This window comes from Erinaceus europaeus, chromosome 17 (assembly GCF_950295315.1).
Source record: "Erinaceus europaeus chromosome 17, mEriEur2.1, whole genome shotgun sequence".
NCBI classification, from domain to species: Eukaryota; Metazoa; Chordata; class Mammalia; order Eulipotyphla; family Erinaceidae; genus Erinaceus; species Erinaceus europaeus.
The window spans coordinates 16,770,454-16,793,554 of NC_080178.1; the positions used below are offsets into that span (position 1 = coordinate 16,770,454).

A 23,101-nucleotide genomic window follows, 5' to 3' on the forward strand; every position below is an offset into this window, starting at 1 on the left:
TATTAATTAAAGAAAGTTTAACTGCTTTTTCACTTAGGTCACCATTACAGCTATTTTAAATTCATTTTTATTAGAATTCGAGAAAGTGCATTTGTCATTGATTTTTTTTTTTGAAGGCTTTCTTCTTAACATTTATTTCCTTCATGTGCTTTGGGGATTTGGCCTGGAGACTCATCTTAAATGGAAATTCACCTGCTTGTATCTCTCTTTCACTCCTTTCCCTGCCCCTTTTCGGGGGGGGAGGGGGTACAGTACAATTGATGACGTATGGGTAAATTTATTCATTTCACCATGAGAAGTGTCTGTAAAACACTCTCATCTCAAATTTTTCCACCGTCATGCACCAGAAACCCAAAGCACGCCTAACCACCTTCCAACCCTCCTTCCCCAGAGTCCTTTGGTGCAACCCACCAAACGCAGTCCAAGTTTTACTTTGTTTTTCTGCTTTCTGTTCTTGTTTCTTAAGTGCTGCCTATGAGTGAAATCATTGAAATCATCTGAGCGGGATCATGCCATATTCACCCTTCTCTTCCTGACTTATCTCACTTAACACAATTCCTTCAAACTCCACCCAAGATGAGGAGGAGAAGATGACTTCTTTTATTTGTAAGTAATCTCCTGAGATCCAGTCTCCACCTTACTGGAAACATTTTTACTTTCTGTCCTGTAGGCTTTGAAACTGGTATCTTCTTGTCTGCTCTGGACCAGAGTTCATTGGGTCTCTATTGTCAGTTTTGTGAGCACTTGTATTTCTTGCTCTCTTTCTTTTTTCACCACAATATGCTTGGAGGGAGACGGGGGCCAGAGGGAGGGGACTGGAGACCAGAGCATGTACTGTCAATCGTGTGGGCTGGAGGCATCTGTGTGTGTCCACACCCATCTGACCATGCCCTCTCCCTGGACAGTCACATGTAATCAACACACACACACACACACACCACGTATTTTTTATTCCCACACTTTTCTTTTGGGCCTCAAGACTGAGCATCAAATTCCTCACATGATCTCTTCCCTTCGGTGTCTCACGGTGGCAGGGAGTCTTAAACTAACCTCAAGGCTCACCCAAGACTGCAGTTCCCCCACTTCCCCTATCAATTTCTTAAAGCCTCCCTCCACCCAGGTTTCAAAAGGAAAGTCACTCCAGTGTCAAGCACAGAGAAAGCCCCTTTAAATGAGTGAACCGTAAAGTACACAAACTATATCTCCCAAAAGTTGTTTAAAACATAAAGCTGTGAGTCAGGCGGTAGCGCAGTGGGTTAAGCGCACGTGGTACAAAGCACTAGGACCGGTGTAAGGATCCTGGTTCGAAACCCCGGCTCCCCACCTGCAGGGGATTCACTTCACAGGCGCTGAAGCAGGTCTGCAGGTGTCTTTCTCTCCCCCTCTCTGTCTTCCCCTCCTCTCTCCATTTCTCTCTGTCCTATCCAAAAACAACAATAATAACTACAACAATAAAACAACAAGGACAACAAATAGGAATAAATATTTAAAAAAAAGAAAATTAAAAAAAACACATAAAGCCATCCCTCATTCCTCTCTCTTTCTCTCTCAGTTCTCCACATCTGAGGCCTCAGTAAGTTCTCCAAAACATATTTCAAAACCAGTTTTTCTGAGGGCCAGTGGAATAGTTCACTTGAATAGTGCACATGCCAGGTTTGAGGTTGCTGGCTCCTACTACACTGACAGCAGCTTCAGTGCTATGGTCTCTGTCTTTCTCTCCTCTCTGTCTCTACCTAAAAACAAACAAATTCTCCATCGATTCTCCTCAAAGCAAGCCAGTAACCAACCCATCCATGTAGATCAGACCATGTGACTCGGCAACTCAAGATGGCAGCCATGTCACTTATAGTGAAAGCCATAAATAGCCTGGTGCTGCCTGCCTGCCTGCCTGCCTGCCTGCCCACTTTCTCTTAAGGCCTGTCTCTTTGCAGTCATGATAATCTGAAAGGGGCCCTTTAAAGGGGCAGGGTGGCTGCTGACAGTCTTGCTCTTCAATCTTGGAGAAAAAAAAAGATCATAACATACTTCAAGAATTCAGAAACCTGGAGAAATAATGCAACCAACAAGTCTGCACCATTCAGCCAGAGTCAACAAAATCCCACCAGTCCCATCTGTCCCAGACCTCTCTCTCCTCTTTCTAGATGCTGAGATATTTAGAGACTGTCTCTGTTGGGGCCAGGTAGTGGCATACCTAGTTGAGCATACATATTACAGTGTACAAGGACCTGGGAAAGCTTCACCGGGGTGAAGCAGGTCTGCAGGTATCTCTCTGTCTCTCTTCCTCTTTATCTCCCCCTCTCCTCTCAATATCTGGCTGTCTCTATGAAATAAATAAAGATAAAAAGAAAAAAAAAACTGTCTCTGTCTGCAAGTCACTTTCCTTCCCTTCCCTTCCCTTCCCTCCTCTGTGAGCAAACTCCATCTTGAAGCTGGTGTGGAACCTTCCATTCTTTTGTATTTTTTATATTTTTGTCATTTCTAGGATGTCACTGTTCTGGGCTGGCTATCATTATTATTATTATTATTATTATTATTATTATTATTATTATTATTATTATTATTTCAGATAGAAAGAGATGGAGAAAGGGAAAGACATCACATCACTGTAACTTCCTCCAGTGCAGTGGGGTTCTCCCTTGTGCCTGAGTTGTACCCATGTTAAAGCAGGAACATTGGGGAGTCGGGAGGTAGCGCAGCAGGTTAAGCGCAGGTGGCACGAAGTGCAATGACCAGCGTAAGGACCCCGGTTCGAGCTCCTGGCTCCCCACCTGCAGAGGAGTCGCTTCACAGATGGTGAAGCAGGTCTGCAGGTGTCTGTCTTTCTCTCTGCCTCTCTGTCTTCCCCTCCTCTTTCTACTTCTCTCTGTTCTATCCAGCAACGATGACATCAATAACAACAACAGTAATAACTACAACAATAAAACAACAAGGGCAACAAAAGGGAATAAATAAATAAGTAAAGCAGGAACATTATCCAGGTGAGCTAGTTGGCCAGTCCTCTTCCCATTTTCATTATACAAGGATTTCTCTCACAGCACTGTACTAAGCAGCAGGTCCCAGGTTCAATCTCCAGAGCTGAGAGGTGCTCTGCTCTCTTGCCTCATCAAAGTATTAAATAAATACATGAATCTTTAAAAACAGCAACGTGACCCAGAGCCATATGCAAATTTAATGCTATTCCCATCAAGATCCCAACCACATTTTTTAGAATAGAACAAATGTTACAAATGTTTATCTGGAACCAGAAAAGACCTAGAATTACTAAATCAATCCTGAGAAGAAAGAACAGAACTGGAGGCATCACACTCCCAGATCTCAAATAGGGCCACTGTCATCAAAACTGCTTGGTACTGAAACATGAATAGACACACTGACCAGTGGAATAGAATTAAGAGCCCAGAAGTGAGCCCCCACACCTATGGGCTTCTAATCTTTGACAAAGGTGCCCAGACTACTAAATGGGGAAAACAGAGTCTCTTCAACAAATGGTGTTGGAAAAAAAAAAATGGGTTGAAACATTGCAGAAGAATGAAATTGAACCACTATATTTCACCAAATACAAAAGTAAATTCCAAGTGGGTCAAGGACTTGAATGTTAGGCCAGAAACTATCAGATACTTAAAGGAAAATATTGGCAGAACTCTTTTCCGTATAAATTTTAAAGACATCTTCAACGAAACAAATCCAATTACAAAGAAGAGTAAGGCAAGTAAGTAAACCTATGGGACTACATCAAATTAAAAAGCTTCTGCACAGCAAAAAAAAAACAAACAAAAAAAACCACTACCCAAACCAAAAGACCCCTCTCAAAATGGGAGAAGATCTTTACAGGCCACACATCAGACAAGAGGCTAATAACCAAAATATATAAATAGCTTGCAAAACTCAACCACAAGAAAACAAATAACCCCATCCAAATGCAAATCAAGACAACAATGAGATATACCACTTTTCTGATGTCATACATCAGAAAAGGTAACAGCAGCAAATGCTAGAGAGGTTGTGGGGTTAAAGGAACCCTCCTGCACTGCTGGTGGGAATGTAAATTGGTCCAACCTCTGTAGAGAACAGTCTGGAGAACTCTCAGAAGGCTAGAAATGGACCTACCCTATGACCCTGCAATTCCTCTCCTGGGGATATATCCTAAGGAACCCAACACATCCATCCAAAAAGATCTGTGTACACATATGTTCTTGGCAGCACAATTTGTAATAGCCAAAACCTGGAAGCAACCCAGGTGTCCAAGAACAGATGAGTAGCTGAGCAAGTTGTGGTATATATATATATATATATATATTACTCAGCTGTTAAAAATGGTGACTTCACCGTTTTCAGCCGATCTTGGATGGACCTTGAAAAATTCATGTTAAGTGAAATAAGTCTGAAACAGAAGGATGAATATAGGATGATCTCACTCACAGATAGAAGTTAAAAAACAAGATCAGAAGAGAAAACACAAGTAGAACCTGAACTGGAATTGGGGTATTGCATCAAAGTAAAAGACTCTGGGGTAGGTCGGAGGGAGAATATAGGTCCAAAAAAGGATGGCAGAGGACCTAGTGGGGGTTGTATTGTTATATGGAAAACTGGGAAATGTTATGCATGTATAAACTATTGTATTTACTGTGGAATCTAAAACATTAATTCCCCAATAAAGGAATTTTTAAAAAATGCAACATGGAGCCTAGGCAGTGGTGAGCGAACATGCTACTGTGTGCAAGGCTTTGGGTTTGAGCCCCTGTCCTCACCTACTAGAGGGAACTTCACAAGTGGTAGAGCAGTGCTGCAAGTTTCTCTCTTTCTCTTTCCCTCTCGATTTCTCTCTGTTGTATCAAATTAAAAAATAAATAAACAGACAAACAAGGAAAGCAGCAACCTGCAGGCATGTCCGTGCAGATCTGTGAAGCTGACAGAAACGGCCGGCAAGCACACCCTGAGCGACTTGCAGCTTTGTAGGGCTCTTGGCTCCTTCTTGCCTGGTGAGCCTGGGTCTGTCACCTGGGAAGAAGCAGCTTTCCCTGGTGGAATCCTGAAGCAGTCTTCCACTGGTCACACCATGACCCCTTCAACCTTCTCTTTATTACCGTTGCTGTCACATCCTGACCCCCCTCGAGCCACCCTCCCTATCTTACTGTCGGTTTCACCTCATCTTGTCATGTGCACACAGAGACCGAACCACTGAGTGTGTTTTGTTGGTGACAGTGTTGATCCACATGGTCATTTGGTCTTTGACTTTCTCCCTCACTGATCAATCTGCTGAAGAAACCTAGCACATGGCTGTCCTGTTCATGGTGGCCCTGGACCCTAACACAGTGCCAGTATCAGGCTCCAACATTGTCTGAATGAATGAATGAATGAATGAATGAATGAATGAATGAATGAATGAATGGATGGATGCAAGAAGAGCCTTTTCAATGAAAAGCAAGTTAAAGAAAAAAATTGTTTCAGCAGAAAGGAAAAGAACTGGCTCACAAAAGCTGGCTAATGAGTGCAAACCAGCACAACCTCCAATAAGGTTGTGAACTGGCTGTTATATGAAGTCATGACGCATCAAAAATCGGACTATCTGTACTTATGGTTTAATCAATGACTTTTAAAAAATACTTATTTATTTATTCCCTTTTGTTGCCCTTGTTGTTTTTTATTATTGTTGTAGTTGTTATTGATGTCACTGTTGTTGGATAGGACAGAGAGAAATGGAGAGAGGAGGGGAAGACAGAGAGGGCGAAAGAAAGATAGACACCTGTAGACCTGCCTCACTGCCTATGAAGCGACTCCCCTGCAGGTGGGGAGTCAGGCCTCGAACCGGGATCCTTAAGGTGGTCCTTGCGCTGCACTACGGCCTGACTCCCCGATTTCCCAACTTTTTTTTTATTATTGTCACCAGGGTGATTGCTGGAGTTCAATGCCAGCACTAAGAATCCACAGCTTGGAGCCACCATTTTACTTGATATGACAGAGAGTAATTAAAGGGGGGGGGAAAGAGGGAGAGGTGGAGAGAAAGAGAGACAGGTGCAGACCAGTTACACTGCTTGTGAAGCTTCCCGCCTCTGCAGGTAGGGACTGGGGGCTCAAACCTGGGTCTCTTCACATAGTAATGTGTGTGTTTAACAGGGTGTGCTACTACCCGGCTCCTTAATGATGCATTTTTAAAAGGCAACAGCTAAATCTTACCTCTTCCTCATTCATTTACTGTATTTCCCTCAAATCCATGGTCTTGGGACAGAGTCTGCAGGGCAGGATCACTGCCACTAGGACAGCTGCTCTGCATCTATTTTTTTTAAATATTTCATTTATTTATTCATTTATTGAATAAGAAAGAGAGAAAGTGAAATGGAAGGGGAAACAAAGAGTGAGTGAAAGACAGATACCTGGTAGCACTGCTATACCCCTCCTGAAGCTTCCCCCCTGCAGGTGGGGGCTGGAGGCTTGAACCCAGATTCTTGAGCATTGTAATACGTGCTCTCACCTGGGTGTACCGCCGCCGGTCTCCTGCTCTATACGTATTAGGGTCAGCTCCTACAGTACCCTTGTGCTGCCGTGAGAAACCAGCCAGGATGGAGGCACCGGCATCAAGGAAGATGGCACACAGAGCCTTCCCACCACCATCGCCAGCACGTTTCTACAGACCTACCTGCGTGCTTTTTGCCCTTAGGTCATGTTTAGAGATGGCCAGGGAGGGACAGTAACAACGAGGTGCCAAGCGCAGGTGCTCACGGGGCAGTTACCCTCAGCCAAGTCCTTCTATCCAAGGTTTCAGCAATTCCCCTGGCTCTATCAAATGGCCACTATTCTTGTTTTGTTGTTGGGTATTTATTTATTTATTTATTTATATTTTTGCTCCCAAGGTTGTCCTTGGGGCTCGGTGCTGGCACTACAAATCCACTGTTCCTGGCAGTCATTTTTTTCCATTTTATTGAGCAGGACAGAGAGAAACTGAGAGGGGTGGGGGAAACAGAGAGGGAAAGATAGGCACCTGTAGACCTGCTTCACTGCTCATGAAGCATCCTCCCCTGCAGGTGGGGAACCAGAGGCTCAAACCAGGATCCTTGTGCGGGTCCTTGTGCTTAGTACTAAATGTGCTTAACAGATGTGCCACCATCTGCCCCCCCCCCCGAATGGCTACTAGGCTAATATTTTAATGCCCATTTTGCACTTCACCAAACTGAGGCAAACAGCCTAAATATCACAAAGGAGCAGCTGCAGTGATAGGAACAGAGTGGCAAAGCTGGAGTTCAAAGGCAGGTCTCTGGCAGCAAAGCCCAGGCTCTGACATGTTCTTTAAGGTGACAGGTGTCACCTCTGAACTCCCTGTAATGGCTGCATCCTCACAAAGAGGGTGGCGGGGGGGGGGGGGGGGGTAGGCCCAGCTCTGCCTTTTGGTTGAGCCAGTTTGCTCATTGAGTGTGCCACAGCCTGGCCCCTTTAATTTTCTTTGTTTGATTTTTTAATAGCGATTTACACAATTATAAGAAAATAGGGGTATAATTCCACACCATACCACACCCACCACCACCAAAATTCTGTTCCCCCACCCCCTATTAGAGTTCTCCCTAAGTCCTAGAGATGAGTCAATTTTTTCCCTCCAAGTTCATGTATTTGTGTTTTAGCTCACCAGAGAGCACACCCAAAGTCCTTCACTTCCTTTCTGACATCACTAAGCATCATCACCTCCACTTCCATCCATTTGATCTCAAAGGGTATGATATCTTCTTTTGAATTGCTGAGTAGTACTCCACTGAGTATATGTCCCATAACGTCTTCATCTATTCATCTGTCTAACTCAACAAAAAGAAAAAAGAGCAACCCAATAAAAAAAGTGGGCAGAGGGAATGAACAGAGAGTTTTCTAAAGAAGAGAGACGCATGGCCCACAGACACGTGGAAATGCTCCACTTCACTCATCAGAGAAATGCAAATTAAAATCACCTTGAGATTCCACCTCACACCTGTGAGAATGGCCTTTATCAACAAAACAGGAAATAAAGGAACCCTATTACACTGCTGGTGGGAATGTAAACAGATGCAGCCTTTATGGAGAACGGTATGGACAATCCTTAAACAAATACACATGGAAATGCCGTATGATCCAGCTATTCCACTCCTAGGCATTCATCCAAAAGACATGCAAGCACCATTTATCTAAAAGACACGAAATGCCAAGGGCTATATGCACCCCCACATTCATAGCTGCATTATTCACAAAAGTCAAAATACAGAGACAGATTTTCAAAAACCTGGTTCTGGTTCGCCTGCAACTTGCCAGCAACTTGTGGAGCCCTTAAAAGCCTTCTGACTTTCAATCCAGCACCTCCTCTCTGAGCGAAGTGGTGACAGAAATGACTGGTGGAGTCACTCACTGTTGACAAAGCACTTTCACACACCTGGGCTGCATCCAGGGCAGCCAGAATCCCTCCCCCGCCCCCCGTCTCTGGATACCTCCCTGTTCATTACTAACTCAAACACAGAAACAATGACACCGAATGTGAACTTGAACTCTGGCCTCAGTTGAGTACTTCAGCTGCCCCAGGGACCTCTGAATCCATTCAAGGCTCCTAGTGCCAAGCCTGATGTGCCCGGAGGGAGACTGGCAATAGAAATTGGGGTGTATTGCATCTGCCGATCACAACCTAACCAACACATCGATTGCCACCTAACATGCTTCACTTCAGACTGTGTCCAGAGACTTCACGTGTGGAAAGACAACCCTTCAACTTCATTACCCGGGTGAGACCTTTCCTTTCATAGTATACTCTAATTTCATCTCAGGTGGTTCACTTTCTAACAAAGTCCCATAACCTAGATATACACCAGTTTCTGTGAGAGAGAGCATATGTTCACATGTATCCGTAAACTACTGCAAAATATATGCCTGAAAGCAGAAGTACACTAGAGTTTGCAGTGAGTACCCCCCTAACACTTCCTCTCCACTATTCCAAGCTTTGGGTCCATGATTGCTCAACAATTTGTTTGGCTTTGTATGTTAACTCTCTTTTCAATCACCAGGTTCCAGATGTCATCAGGATGCCGGCCAGGCTTCCCTAGACTGAAGACCCCACCAATGTGTCCTGGAGCTCCGCTTCCCCAGAGACCCACTCTACTAGGGAAAGAGAGAGGCAGACTGGGAGTATGGACCGACCAGTCAACGCCCATGTTCAGCGGGGAAGCAATTACAGAAGCCAGACCTTCTACCTTCTGCAACCCACAATGACCCTGGGTCCATGCTCCCAGAGGGATAGAGAATGGGAAAGCTATCAGGGGAGGGGGTGGGAAATGGAGATTGGGTGGTGGGAATTGTATGGAATTGTACCCCTCCTACCCTATGGTTTTGTTAATTAATCTTTTCTTAAATAAAAAAAAAGAAATTGGGGTGTATAAAGTGACAGGGAGAGGCTGTAAAATGTGCAAAGCGGGAGTCAGGCTGTAGCGCAGCGGGTTAAGCGCAGGTGGCGCAAAGCACAAGGACTGGCATAAGGATCCCGGTTCGAGCCCCGGCTCCCCACCTGCAGGGGAGTCGCTTCACAGGCGGTGAAGCAGGTCTGCAGGTGTCTATCTTTCTCTCCTCCTCTCTGTCTTCCCCTCCTCCCTCCATTTCTCTCTGTCCTATCCAACAACGACAACAACAATAATAACTACAACAATAAAAAAAAACAGCAAGGGCAACAAAAGGGAATAAATAAAATAAAATAAATATTTAAAAAAATGTGCAAAGCATTTTGTGACTGTTGTTGGTATAAGGGCATCATTTACTGGGAGATTCAAACATGCCTGTGGACATAGTCTAGCAATCTCCCACCCCTTAACCAACAACAGAATTCCTGTTTCCTTTTAAAAGTCTCAAATTCTGAGACCAGGTGACTGAGGCATGTCCACATACAATCCCTAGACTCACATCCAGCCCACACAAACTGTCCCCTAACTCACCACCCAGGTGACTCCCAGGTGACCCCGGAGGGGATATCAGCTGTGGTCCTCTGATCACCTGCCACACCCCAGGAATGTGGCAGGCCTTCAGATGACACAGCTCACAGGAGTGGGGCCATTAGAGTGTGCCACCCCACTGGTGGGGTGTGATTTTAATTAAGAGAGACCAGAGCATCACTCTGCTATATTATGCAGTGATCTCAAACCCAGGGCCCCATCTCGGCAAGGGCACGGCTCTGTAGCTGAGTCCTCTCCTGGCCCCTCCCTCTTTTATGAATATGAAGTCCAGAGCTCAGAGAGAAAGGTGACCAGCCCAAATACAGGGAGGCCAGAATTCAGTAAGCCATTCAGACAGCCTGTCTCCTCCCAGCATCCTCTGCTCTGCCTAGAAGTGGCTCCCAGCCTTGGAATCAGTTACAAGACCCAGGGGTCTCTTGGCTTCACAGGGCTTCCAATGAGCCTGGCTGCTGGTGAGGGTGGGGGAGTGGCCCTGGGACAAGAATTTCAGGAGATGAAGCCTTTCTCTTAGGTAGATCTTCCACTAAGGGTCTTGGGGTGAGGGTAGGAGACACCCCAGAGAATCTGCCACCTGCGAAATAGAAACTGCGTATTAGATGGGCTCAGGCCAGAGAGAAACCAGCCAGAAGCAGACTTTCAGTGCCATGCCATGGAGTCCAGGGGGTGCTGAGTGGGCTGGCTGTCTGAGGCCCTGGGTTCAAGCCATAAAAGTGCACAAACCAAAGCACTGCCCTGGTCAGAGTCAGTCTCTGTGTGTGTGTGTGTGTGTGTGTGTGTGTGTGTGTGTGTGTGTCTGTATGTCTCTGTCTCTCTCTCAAAAAGAAACAAATCTCTAAAGGAATGTCAGTCAGCAGATCTGAAGGATCTTCCCAGTGTAACACGGCACAGGGAAACAGACAGGGTCGCTGTGAAAAAGTTGGCCATGGAGTTTTTAGTGTGAAACCTCAGTGACCATCCTGGGTAGGGGACCAGGCGGTGGTACATCTGGTTGAGCCCACATATTACAGTGCTCAGGGGCCTGGGGTTCAAACCTCCTGGTCTCCACCTGCTGGAGGGGACAAGCTGACAAGCTTCAGGAGAGGTGCTGCTGGTGTCTCTCTCCCTTTCTATCTCTTCCTCCCCTATCAATTTTTTTTATCCTATGAACTAAAAAAAAAGGGGGGGAGAAGAAGAAGAAAGACAGCAAGAGAGAAAAAAGGATACCCCAGTGTTTAAGAGACAAAGAAAGATAATAAAAACCTCAGGGGACACCCAGCAGCACAAGGAGCCAAACGCCAGGAGCCTGTGCCCCAACAGCTGCCATCTCGGTCATTTTAGAAGGAGCCATTTTGTTTCAGCAAAGCAACATAGCACAACATGTTAATTTGACCTTGTTTTGAACTTGACTGGCTGTGCAGCCCTATTTGTTTGTTTTTCTTTTTCTTTCTTTTTTTTTGTTTTTGTTTTTGTTTTCAGGGTATTGCTGGCACTTGGTGCCTACACTATGAATCCACTGCTCCTGGAGGCTATTCTCTCCCTTTTTGTTGCCCTTGTTGTTTATTGTTGTTGTTATTATTATTGTTTTGCCTCCAGGGTTATTGCTGGGGCTCAGTGCCTGCACCATGAATTCACTGCTCCTGGAGTCCATTTTTCCCCCTTTTGTTGCCCTTGTTGTTGTAGCCTTGTTGTGGTTATTATTGTTGTTGTTGATGTGGTTCGTTGTTGGATAGGACAGAGAGAAATGGAGAGGGGAGGGGAAGACAGAGAGGGGGAGAGAAAGGTAGACACCTGCAGACCTGTTTCACCACCTGTTTCACGACTCCCCTGCAGGTGGGGAGCCGGGGGCTCGAACCGGGATCCTTACATTGGTCTTTGTGCTTTGTGCCATGTGAGTCCTATTTGTTTTGTATGTATAAATCCCCCTTGGTTTTGTGTCTGTTTAAAAGCAATGAGGAAATGGGAGTGTTGAGCTGTACCATCCTAAGCAGCATTTGAGTGAAAGGAAGGCAACAATGGGTCTGTCCTCAGGATCAGTAGAAGTCACACAGACACGCCGTGAATGAGCATCACAGGGGAAATGGCAGTGCTGGGGGCGGCCAGGGATGTGAGGCATGGGAGGAACTGTTTCTTAATGTAAACCTGGACCGGAAGAGTTTTTCCTGTTTTACTTCTGTTCCAATATACTAGACTTTAAGGATTTACAGATTCTATTCTGGCCAGCACTGGCTCATGGGATAGTGCATTTCCAAGGGAATCTTTAGTTTGATTTGTGATTCACTAGCAAAGCTGTAAGTGTTCCCCCCCCCTCCCCCAAGCCCACCAGAGCTTTAGGCCTATACAACTTTACCTCACTCAGTAGACTTTTCCTGTCTATCACAGGTAGAAACAGACAGTGGAGGGAAAGAGATTGAGAGGGAGAGACACAGAGAGAAGGAAAGACACCACAGCAGCACTTCTCTGCATGTGGCATCCCCATATAGTGCCAGGGGTTCAAGTCAGATCCCCGTTCGTGATGATTTCACAAGCAGTGCACCCTACCAGGTGAGCTGTCTCCTGGCCCTCTGCCACCCACATTTATAACAGCCGTGCAAGTCAAGTTTGCTCCTTTCTTAAAATTTAATAGGATGAAGAGAAATTGAGAAGAAAGGGGAAGATAGAGGAGAGAGACAGAGAGACACCTGCAGCACTAACTTCTTCTCCGCTTGTGAAGCTTCCCCCCAGCAGGTGGGGACCGGGAGCTTGAACCCAGGTCCATGAACACGGGGATGCCACATGCAGAGAAGTGCTGCTGTGGTGTCTTTCCTTCTCTCTGTGTCTCTCCCTCTCAATCTCTTTCCCTCCACTGTCTGTTTCTACCTGTGATAGACAGGAAAAGTCTACTGAGTGAGGTAAAGTTGTATAGGCCTAAAGCTCTGGTGGGCTTGGGGGAGGGGGGGGGAACACTTACAGCTTTGCTAGTGAATCACAAATCAAACTAATCCTTTGAATGAACTTAGCTGGGCAGTGGCACACCTGGTTGAGTGCACATATTACCGTGTTATTGGGAGTTGAATGGTAGCGCAGCGGGTTAAGCAGATGTGGTGCAAAGTGCAAGGACTGGCATAAGGATCCCGGTTCAAGCTCCCGGATCCCCACCTACAAGGGAGTCACTTCACAAGCGGTGAAGCAGGTCTGCAGCTGTCTTTCACTCCCCCTCTATGTCTTCCTCTCCTCTCTCCATTTCTCTCTGTCCTATCCAACAATGATGACAACAACAATAATAACTACAACAATAAAACAAGGGCAACAAAAGGAAATAAATGAATAAATAAATAAATACTTTTTTTAAAGGATCTGTTATTAATAGGAATACTGGGATGTAGCCATAGATTGTTATTCCTGGGAAAGCTGATATTAAATCGATGGGAATGTTTTAATTCTATGGTTTCTTAGGACATAAGAAAAAAAAAAAAACTGTCATGCTCACTCCCACTTTTCTCCATAGCACCTCCCTCCCCCAACTCGATCAGTTCTGTATTTCAGATACTTCCCCTGTAACCCAACTTCATACCTGTGCCCAGGCCTTTGTACATGCCCTGCCCACTACCTATCACCCCACACTCCATCAGGCCTCAAATCTCTCATCCACTCACTCCAATTCAAGCTTTAAGACCCAGGGGAAAATACGTAGTGTATGATTCTCAGTCATTCAAATGGAGTGAAACCCGTGCTGGGTTCACAGAAGCAGAGACACCAGCAGGGGAATGAGAAATTGTACCCATGTGTCAACAACTGTGCTGGAAGCCATTAACTCCCAACCCCCATAAAATAATAAAAGGGGGATCCGGACGGTGGCGCAGCAGGTTAAGCGCACATGGCGGAAAGCACATGGACCAGCATCAGGATCCCAGTTCGAACCCCCAGCTCCCCACCTGCAGGGGGTTTGCTTCACAGGCAGTGAAACAGGTCTGTAGGTGTCTGTCTTTCTCTCTCCCTCTCTGTCTTCCCCTCCTCTCTCGATTTTTCTCTATCTATCCAGCAACAACAGTGACAACAATAATAATAACAACAATGATAAACAAGAAGGGCAACAAACGGGAGTAATAACAAAATAAAAAAAAGAATAAAATAAATATTAAAATAATAATAATAGGAAAAGAAAAAAAGAATTCTCACTCGTTGTTAAAACCACTGGGTCTCAGACCAGAAAGCAGAATCATGTTACTTCTGCCCTCCACTATGACGTCTCCTTTCTGTCCCCAAATCCATAACTCGAAGTTACGTCACAAGTTGTCACAAGGAACCAAGCAGACGAGTCCAGACTGTGTGACACTCAGCACCTTGGTGACTGAACATGTCCAAAGTATCACATCACGAAAGGGAAGAAGCCAACCACATGAGAGACTGTCCTGGAACTGGGGACACGAATGAGGCGTGACAACAGTGGTAACAGGTGACACTTGAGTGGGTCCTACCTGGAGGAGCTGTCAAACACAGCCCTCAATGCAGCGGGAAATCTGCACGAGACAGAAGTGGGCCAAGCTGTGCTCACAGCCTTTCCCCAGTGTAGTTATCACACCGTGCTCACAGGGCAGGGTGCAGCACACCACAGACACCTGCTGAACCAGCAGCCTCCCCTCTACCTGTCGCCAGGCAGCCTTGAGCCCAGCATGGGTTTCGCTCCATTTGAATGACTGAGAATCAGACACTCCTCACGTACATTCACATATAAGATTTTCCAAGATTTTATATTTTATTTATTGGCTAAAGACAGATACTGAGAGGGAAGAAGAAGGGAGAGAGAGAAATCTGAAGCCCCGCTTCACCATGCATGAAGCTTCCCTGCCCCTGAAGGTAAGGCTTGAATTGAACCTGGGTCCTTGCAAATGGTAATGTGCACTCTGCCAGGTGTGTCACAGCCTGTTCCCTATGACTTTCAAATCTATCTGCAACTCGAGGTCCATCTGACATGACATAGCAGCAAGTCCCAGTGTTCCTGAGGCCAGGTGCAGCTTTTGCTTCCCAGGCCTGAGGCACTGGGCCCCACCCCTACCCTGGGCCCCAGGATAAAGAGGTGGGGGGGGGGAGCTGGGCGATAGCGTAGTGGGTTAAGCACAGGTGGCGCAAAGCGCAAGGACCAGCTTAAGGATCCCGGTTCGAGACCCCGGCTCCCCACCTGCAGGGGAGTCACTTCACAGGCGGTGAAGCAGGTCTGCAGGTGTCTATCTTTCTCTCCCCCTCTCTGTCTTCCCCTCCTCTCTCCATTTCTCTCTGTCCTATCCGACAACATCAAATAACAACAGTGATAATTACAATAACAATAAAAAGGCAACAAAAGGGAAAATAAATAAATAAATAAATAAGAGGTGTGGGGGAGCCTTGATGTCACTCTTACGACTATTCTACAGAGTTCAGTGTTTCCAGACAAGCTGCTAGAAATGAAACAGCAAGCGGGGCGGGTGGGGGGAAGCACCTGCTCAGGCGTGTATACACGCACGCACAACCCATCTCGGCTGCCCCCTGGCCCCTCCCCTGAGTGCCCTCAAGCTTGGTGAGACCTGCTCAGGCTTGTTGCCCCGTCCTCTGTCGACAGCCCCTCTGTGCAGGCACCTCGGGGCAACCGGAGGGTATGCCACCAGCTGCTGCACAAGCCATTCCACAGGATTTGGAAGAAATTTGCATCTCCCAAAGGAAACTGAGCTGGAAACATTGCAGGAGTTCCGCTGACAGGGAGGCTGGCCCACAGCAGGGCACAAACCCCACCAGCATCCTCTTAACAATCTGGAACTGGTCCCTAGAAGGGTTGTGCCTGGGCCTTTCCACAGTGGGTGGGATACCTGGGAGCTGAACAGGCACACCCACCCCAGGGGTGGCCAGATGGAGGCCCCCTTGTCCACATAAAGGTCACCATGGCCAGGTGCTCAGCAGTCCCCACCCCACTCGCTTCTGGTCCCCCTTACCTTCCTTCCTTCTCCCTCTCCCTCTCCCTCTCCCTCTCCCTCTATCTCTCTCAGTTTTATCACAGGGTCGTGTCCTGTTTTCTGGGACCCGCTGGGCTGCCCTAAACCCCTTCTGGCCCGAGACCAGGCTTAGAGACCTGTACTGACCTCCTTCCTGCCTCTTCACCCAAGCTCCTGGGCCTGCGGCCTCATCAGAGGGTAGCCCTTGTAGTGGGGGGAAGACCAGGAAAGGGACACAGTGTAGGGGTAAGCGTTGGTCCATCTAAACCTGGGTCCACAGAGAGATAGCTCACCCGAGGGGTGTGCTATGCTGGCTGGTGCCCATAGCCAGGTAGAAAAGCCAAGAAAGGATGAGGACAGGGATAAGGAGTGTAGCTTCTAGACAAGGTGACAAATGAATGCAGTTTATTTAGGATGTGAAGCTTCCAGCCCCAAATCAGAGCCATAGTTTGGCTCACCTCGGCCCCCTCTCCCACCACCCATCCCTCACCACATCATCTGAACAGAAGCTGCCCCAATCTTGCCTTGTCCCACTGAGCAACACAAGACACAGGTAGACACACACAGCCTACTTACTGTTCTTGATCACAAAGGTCAAGGCCATCATAAGGCCACTATAAGCAAGGAGGCAGGAGGACAGAGTTAGAACAAGACGAGGAGATGCAGCCCTGTTGGCTCTGAAGATAGAGAATGGGGCCAGAGGCCAAGGAATGCAGGCAGCCAAGAATCTGAAAAGGCTACAGAAATGGACTCTCGCCTAGGGGCCCAGCAAGAACTTAGTCCTGTGGGTTCTTTGACTGTGTGCTCCAAAGCAGATGGTGGGCGCAGGGGACAGGCATGTGAGCTTCATACTCCAGGGCCTCCTGTGCCCCAACCTGTTCCAGATCACAAAGCTGACAGTCACTTGCTTTAGAGAAACCCAAGTTTGCCCGGCCAGACCGACCCAAGATGGTAACTTATCCAAAGGGCAAGAAGAGGGTCCTAACAGCTCATCCCTGCCCAGGCCCTTAGATATTTCTCCCCTCCGATTTCCTCACAGACTTTTCCCATTAATCTCCTCTGGTGAGTATCTACTCATTCCTCAAGACCCATCTCCCATCTGCCAATTTGAAACTGAGTCCCCCTCACTCCATCCCTACAGTCTCGGCAGCAATATAATCACTGGCAATGTTCTGCCTCAGTCTACTTCGTGAGGAAGAGGCTGCCCTGTGCTCCCCCATCCATCCCAGCCCCGCTCATTGTAATCAGGCCACAAACACCATAAAAGGGAGCCAGCCTCCTGTGTACCCAGGGCTCCCTGACCATATGGGAGTTGCTGGTCTGTGAGGATGGACTGAGCTTGCACACATGCCCACATCTGGCCTAGAGTGTTCATTCACTGCTCCCCCTTGAGTTCCTCAGGACCGAACTTTTCCCCCAAAGATTGATTGATTGAAGAAAAAAAGAGAGGGAGAGGGCTGTGGAGACAGTATAATGCAAATAGATATGTTGCCTGAGGTTCTGAGGTTCTGAGGTTCTAGGTCCAATCCCCAACCCCACCATAAGCTAAAGCTGAGCAGTGCTCTGCTGTGTGTGTGTGTGTGTGTGTGTGTGTGTGTGTGTGTGTGTGTGTGTGTGTGTGATAAATAAGTATTTTAAAAAGACAAGAAAAAGAGAGAGAAAGAACCAGAACATCACTCTGGCATATGCAATGCTTGGGATCAAACTCAGGAAGGACCTCATGTTTGAGGACCCGAGGCTTTATCTACTACACCATCTCACAGGCTGCAAGGGAATTTCTTAAAGCTCCCTGATACAGTTCTCCCTTAAACCCAGGCCCTCCCTGCACCCTGACTCCAGGCCCACATCAAAATCCACCAGGTATCATGGCACACCTGTGGGTGGCAGGGTCATGTGACAACTCAGGTGAGGACCTGAGTCAGAGGAGCAGCAGCTTCTTGAGGGGCCTCAAGGGAGGGATGTGGGGTCTCCTGTCTAATAACTTCCTGCTGAGCAGCCAGATTGTCATTTCCTTTTATTGTTCACTTACTGATTTGCTTCTTTGCTGAGCTGGTAACCTCCTCCATGTAATTCACAACTCCTGGGTCAACTTGTTCATTCGGACAGAGAGACAGGGAAAGTGAGACAAACAGAAAGAGAGACATCCCAGCCTTAGAGTTTCCCTTAGTGCTGTAAGACCTCCTAAGTGAGTCTGGGGCTCAAACCCGGACCACACACATAGCAAAGCATGCCTCCTACCCAGTGAGCTGTGTTCTACCTGCCAGCAGGCAGACTCTTACATTAAACCAGCCCCCTTGCCGGCTCCCTCTCCCACTCACACATCAACCCACAGCAACTCAGCTTCTTCCTGTGCTGCCTGAGCCCAGTCGGCTCTCAGTGCTCAAGTTTCTCCCTCCAGCAACTCAGAACCTGCCATCCCTCCCCTTGCTGGGGTGTGGTCACCATTATTGTCCAATCTCCCCTCCCCATCACCTCCCACAGTTGCATAGATTTCCATGCTCAGGTCTCCCAGAGACCCAGACACCCCTCTGCACCCTGACTCTAGACTCACACCCACCAGTGCAGCTCTGCACAGCCACCCTAGACATAAGCTATAAGCAGGCACCTCAAGTTCAGCTCCCTCCCCCCTCAATCTGAACTTGCCTTTTCGGTTTTAAAACACCTGTCTCCCTTTCTCCTCACATTTTCGCAAATGTCCCCACAAACATATAAACCCACTGGATTCCTGTCTTCTTGGTGCAGCAACAAGCTGCCAGGAAACATGGCTCAGGATAATCTATAATCTCTTGGCTTCTAGAGCTCATAGTCACAGTACCCAGGCACACAGAGGGCTCCGTGCTTTCTGGGGCCCTAAGGGAGGGTCTGTTTCCATATCCTTTCTAGCTGCCTACATTCCTTGGCTCCTGGCCCCATGCTCTATCTTTAAGGCTAAGAGGGCTGCATCTCCCAGTCCAATTCTGACTCTGATTCTCCTGCTTCCTGGTTTATAATGGCATCAAGCTTGCCTCAAGTAATCCAAGAGAAGCTGCCCATCTCTAGATCCTTAACTCAATCTGTTCAGGTAACAAGCTCACAAGTATTAGCAGGAATTACAACACAGACATTGTTGGAGGCCATCATCTGGCCTGCTACACTTCCTCCTTCCATCTGTTCCAAACTGCTAAGGGGTTCCCTACAGTGACAGAGACAAGGCTGACACGTCTCCTCTCCAGACCCCAATGTGTTCTTTAGGTCTGTCTGCTCTGCACACTCACACTGCACCCCCAGAGTTCAGCTCTGAGACATGTACCCAGAGCCCATTGCTGTGTGAACATCACAGGGTGCAATCATACAAAGCTAGACGGTCTCTCCAGCCACACTCCTGGGCCTCTGGAACTGTAGACCAACACCCTCATGAAGGTAGTCCTTAAACCATGACTGGCCCTGGTACCAATTCCAGAGTGGGGGGTGGGGGCTCCCACACACCCACCAAGCACTTCCTGGACACCGGAACGGTAAGTAACAATTCAGCTCAGTCCTGACACCATGTACATCAACGTCCACAGAGCTCAATCCTACACGTAAGGATGCTCACTCCACCACCACGCACACACCATACCCACCTCCCACCCAGATGCCAGCCAAAGCCCAGCATGTTTTGCTGACCCATGGGTGACATATCAGAAGCTCCTAGTACACAGAACCTGAGGAACATTTTACTTTCAAGGTCACCACTTTGTTATGAAGGGATATAATTCAGAGAAAGTCAGGTAGAAAGAGGCTTGGGTAGGATGGTCTGGGATAGGACTCAGAGCTTGCTTACACACACACACACACACACACACACACACACACACACACACTTTGGAGGCACACTGACCACCTCAGATCTGTATGCTTGCAAACGCCATCCTCTTGGGTCTCTATGGAAACCTCATCATGAAGGCATGGCTGATGAATTCACTGGCCACTGGAGAACCAATGTCTCAGCCCTTCCCCCTCTCCCTGCAGGGCGGTGGGGTCTGAAACATGAAAATCTCCTCTGGCCCAGCAATATGACTTCTGGCCACAGACTCAAAGGACATGGAAGCACAAATGTGAAGGGGTCTGTGCAGTCCCATGTTCACAGCTGCTTCCTCCACCACAGCCAACATGTGTAGACAGCCTAAAAACCCAACAACAGGGGACTGGATGAAGAGGTTGTGGCACAGACACACAATGGAACAGGACTCTGCGATCAAAAAGAATGAGATTGTAGCAGCTGGAACAAAATGGATGGAATTGGAGGTGATTATAAAGAGGTGAAGGACAACGGCCAGATGGCAGAAGCAAAAAGTTCCAGTCCTTTTTTTTTTTTCCTTTTATGCATGAGGAAGACAGGAGAGAGAGAAAGAACCAGACATCACTCTGGTACATGTGCTGCCAGGGAGTGAACTCGGGACCTCACACTTGAGAGTCCAATGTTCCAGCCCTCTTATCACAGGGTTGGCTCCATCCTTAGGGGCTTTCCAAAAGCCAGCTTGTGAAGTTAACAAAAGAGACCTTTATCACTCTCTGCACTTAGGGAATTCCAATATGTTGGGTGGCCAAAGGCAGGAATTGTCAAGCCTCTAAATGCTTATCAATCACAATGCCACAGGTCTCCAAAGTCACCACAGGGCCTCTTACTCACTATGTAGCTCACAGCTCAGACCAGAAGCAGCTTGGCTGGGGAGACTGTCCTGGGCCTTCTATCATGCTTAGCAGCTCTTGGGCCCTGCTTTCCAAAGTAGAGTAACTCCATCCAGAACTGTGACAGCCAACTAAAAACTCCAGATATTGCTAAGTGAGTGGCCCAAGGGGTAAAGGGGGACAATTTGCCCCAGATTGAGAGCCACTTATGTCACCACTCTCTGATGGCTTCCCTGGCACTGAATCCAACAGACATAATCTCAGTCCTTCTCACCTGGGCTTGTTTCTCAGCAGAACTCACTGCTACTGACCGTTCTGGTTTTCGTGGTCTTTCAGGCCCCCCCCCCTTCCACTTCCCTGTTGGACCACTGGCCAACAGAGCTCCTCAAGGCTCAGTCCTAGTTCTTCTCACCTCTACTCAGGAGCACTTTCTGGAGACTACCCACCCCCCAACCCTGCTGGCCACCCTGAGCACACGTGACTCACAAAATGCCACCTCCCAGGCTTCTTTCCAACCTCCCAACACCCACGCTCAATTGCCTGGATATACGCCACTCTGAACCCTCCAAATAAAAAAACTACAGTTCTCCCTCTAACCCAGTGCCCCTCAAGACTTCCCCACTGCTCGGAAAAAGGCCCATCAATGGGAGGGGAAGACCACAGGACTTACTCTGGACATTCCCCTCCCCACAACTAGTCAGTGTACACCCAAGTCACAGCCCTCCTGGGTGGTGTGCACCTAACTGAACACATTTATCACTGTGTGCAAGGGTTTGGGTTCAAGCCTCTGGTCTCCACCTGCGGTGGGGGCAGGGGGAGAGAAAGCTTCTTGAGATATGTAATCTACCTCCTTCTCCTCTCTCAATTTCTCTCTGACCTATCAAACATGCAAATAAAATGGAGGGGGTCTTAAAAAACAAAAAAAGCCCTTCCTGGAAGAGTTAGCTAGTTAGCAGCCTACAAATTCACAGACTGGGTGTCATCTCAGGCTCTGCCCTCATTCAAGAATGACCCACTTTGAGAATGACCACAGTGCTCTTTCTAGTGTGTATCCTTGACCAGCCCGCACTCTCCATCAGTTTCCGGGCTGCAGTCATAGTTACCCTTTCAAAACATAAACAAAAGCTGCTGGGTGCTCTTAGCATAAAGATCAAAAGTTCCTGCTTGGCCCACTGGGTCATCTCTGACCAAGCATCCCATGGTTCCTGTGGGCCCCTGTACCCTCTGTGTGCCAAGCATACTCGCCTTCTTCCAGATGCTCAAAGGCTCCTGTTCTCTCGGGCCAAAGGGCTTTTGAGTATCCTGCTACCCCTATGTGGGGTCTCCCTCCATTCCTCATCTGGTGGGCATTTTCTTCTGTTAGTTACAGTTCAGTTTTCGAGATTCGTCCCTGACTTCTGGCCAGCGGGTTCTTCCTACTTGTTAATTTCTCTCCTAGCTTGTCTCCCGATCGTCTATCAGAGTCCTATTTCTTTTTTTAATGTAATTTTATTTATCGGTTTTACAGTCAGCAAGAAATTGAGAGGGAAAGGGGAAATAGAGTGAGAAACACCTGCAGCACTGTTTCACCACTCATGAAACGTTCTCTCCTGCAGGTGTGGACCAGGGCTTGAACCTGGGTCCTTGTATATGATATCATGTGAATTCAACTGAGAGTGCCACCACTCGCTCACCCGCCCCACCCTCCATTTTGTTTACAGGTGCTTATCTTATTCTGTCATTAGTTCCATCTCACTCACTGTAAACTCCATGAGAACGGGGTTTATATCTTACTCTGATCTACCAAGTGTATGTCTACAAGGGTTAGCCCAGTGCCGGGCACACAACAGAGCCCCCAGAAGTGTTTGTTTAATGACTAACGAGTGGCCTTCCTCCCCTCTACTTGGCTGCTTGGCTCCATTGTCCCAAGCTTCCCAGCTGTGTTCAGATCTGACTCCTGAGTGACCTCTGACAACCCTTCCCTCCTACCCTCTGAAGCTCCCTCTTCCTCACCTCCACCTCCCATCCAGCAATAGCCTTGCGGACACTCTCCTCAGAATCCCTCTCAAAGGTGTCTACCTAGCTCCTGAATTTAAAGGCACCAGCTTTTCTCACTTGAAGCCCTGCCCCAGTCTCCTGCAGGAGTCCAGGTCCTCCATCCTATACTCTGGCCCAGTGGCATCTCTTCCCACAGCTTCCCTGGCTCTCCTGGGCTGCAGGTGAGGGGCTCATGGGTCCTGACCTAGGAAACCAGCATGGCCGGGGCCCTGCCTCCCCTCTCCAGGCTATTCTTTGCCTCTCTGCTTCTCCTGATTGAGGCTGTCAATACACACTGTGGTGACAGTGGAAAAGCCACACACGGGGCTTTTCTGACAGAAAGCCCGAGTGAAGGCCATGGAATGCTTACTCCTTAGTGCGCATCCCAATCTTTACAGCCTGGGCTACTCCATCTGCACCATCAGCTTGCACAGAACAGGCACAGAAAGGGTTAGTGGCGCGCCTGAGGTCACACTGGGCAGCAAAGAGGAGATGGCCCCCGATTCCTGAACACCATGAACACCCTTATTCCTAGAGTGTCCCAGAGTCCTGCTTCAGCAGCAAAGAACAAAATAG

General features: G+C 47.8%; 1 protein-coding gene across 6 annotated transcripts in view; it reads right to left on the bottom strand.

Annotated features, from left to right (window-relative positions):
• Positions 1-23,101, bottom strand: part of PRDM11 (PR/SET domain 11) — a 90,401-nt gene that overhangs the window by 34,057 nt on the left and 33,243 nt on the right. The gene's annotated exons all lie outside the window — the stretch shown is intronic.